Genomic DNA, 1,873 nt, shown 5'->3' with positions numbered 1-1,873 from the left:
GCTAAGAGCAAACCATTTTGGTGAAAGGCGGAAACGGAGGCAATGCAACGGGAACTCGATATGGGATTGTTCATTCATCTGCAATTGTGGGTGTCTTTGTTTTGCTTTGCTTACGTATAAATTGTTGTGGGTCGTTTAGTTGTAAGTCGAAACATCTGTTAATTGTATGGTTAATGTCTGTCCTTTATATGCTGGAAACTATAATTTAAAAAAATGAATTTGAAATACTTTCTCAAACTACAAATCCCAGAGGTCCACAGACTGGACACTTATATTGTTGTGTTTTTACCTTTATTGTAAGCTGCCTCGATTAAACCAGCACAATGTTGTAGTGTAGATGCTCTCCCTAAAAGCTGCTACAAGGACCGAAGGTACCTGGGTATAAGGTATCTGCATGCATTCATGTTAAAGCCTCTGGGGTCTTTGCAAAGAGCATCTTCCCTTTCTGTCTTCCCTTTTGGACAGGATGAGTAATAGTATCAAAGGGAACTTCTGGGAAATGCTCCACTTTAAGCAGGAGGGCGGGGAGCCGTTGTAAAAATAGCCAAAATTGCAAAATTAAACCCAGATCTCCAAAGGTACATTTCAAAAACACAAGGCCGGCACCGCCTTGGGCTTAATCTATATATATATATATATATATATACAGCTCTCTCTTCTTTGTACTTTGTTATTTTGCTTTCCTTACTGGTTGGAGGCGAAAGAATAGGAAGAGAAAGTTAAAACCAGCATTTTGAAGTTGGTCCACCATGTTTAAAAGTTGTGGCACATGGTCCCAATGACTTGCACCACTGTATTGCCATACTTTCAAACCGTCTCCAAGGGCTGCACCAGGCAGAACGTGTTACAGCAGCCTATCCTAAGAGGATCTTGATCCTCTCGAACGCTGGTTCCCAAAACTTTGGTCCTCCAAATGTTTCGGGCTTCAGCGCCCAGAACTCTTGATTCTTGGCCATGTTGGCAGGGGCTTCTGGGAGTTGAAGTCCAAATTACCTGGAGGACTAAAGGTTGGGAATCTCTGATATAGAAGTAAGTGGAGTTGATATGTCAGTAGGGAGACCGAAAGGAGGCATCCTTGGCCACAGGGCCACCATTTGAAACGCTAGGAACCCAGCAAGATCCAGAATTGGTACCTTTTTTGTACTATAGCTCTAGACCAATATTGTCGATATGAGCCAAAAACAGGCGTGAAAGGGGGAAAAGAGAGTATAATAATAATAATAATAATAGTATTCTTATATCCCATCTTTCTCCCAATATAGGGACCTGGATCCAGTGGCACCCAAGGTGCAAAGGTTTACTATTTAACTTTACTATTTAAGTCAATTCACATGGATGTAGCCTTTGCAAAGCATCCTTCTCAGAAGCAAAAACCCCAATGGATCATCCTTGGGAAATCCCAGCACTTGGATGCTCCTCCTGAGCATCTTCCGCCGCCTCCAACTGAGTTGGACGGAGCATCACTTGACTGGCCTGGATCCAGTTGGTTACTAATCTGGGAAACCATTCAAGGATTCGCTTGGAAATCCCTTCCAAAGGTGGCTTTGCCTGTCGTCCTTCTGCCGGCGGATAAGAGATGTATTTATTCCGGTGGGCTTTTGGTAACTGGAAGGGTTACCCTCTTTGGGGGTCGCATGGCGCTTTCACAGGGGTCGCCTAAGATCATTGGAAGACACGTGTTTGCATACAGCAAAGACGATAATTGTATGGTTGGGGGTCACCACAACATGAGGAACTATATGAAAGGATCACGGTATTAAAAAGGTTGAGAACCACTGCTATATTGGCCTGTTACAGACAGCCAAAATAAAGCTGCTTCGAGTCACAGTGGAGGTATGGTATTTGAATGATGCATGCGTCCTAAGAGTCCAGA

The 1,873-nt window shown here is 43.5% G+C and overlaps 1 protein-coding gene across 1 annotated transcript in view; it reads right to left on the bottom strand.

Moving 5' to 3' along the window:
* LOC121916966 (CAP-Gly domain-containing linker protein 2-like) overlaps positions 1-1,873 on the bottom strand; it is a 6,413-nt gene that overhangs the window by 257 nt on the left and 4,283 nt on the right. The gene's annotated exons all lie outside the window — the stretch shown is intronic.

The sequence above is a fragment of the Sceloporus undulatus genome, chromosome 11 (genome assembly GCF_019175285.1).
Source record: "Sceloporus undulatus isolate JIND9_A2432 ecotype Alabama chromosome 11, SceUnd_v1.1, whole genome shotgun sequence".
Taxonomy (NCBI): domain Eukaryota; kingdom Metazoa; phylum Chordata; class Lepidosauria; order Squamata; family Phrynosomatidae; genus Sceloporus; species Sceloporus undulatus.
Note: the sequence above shows the minus strand (reverse complement) of the source record. Positions and strands in the feature narration are given on the sequence as shown.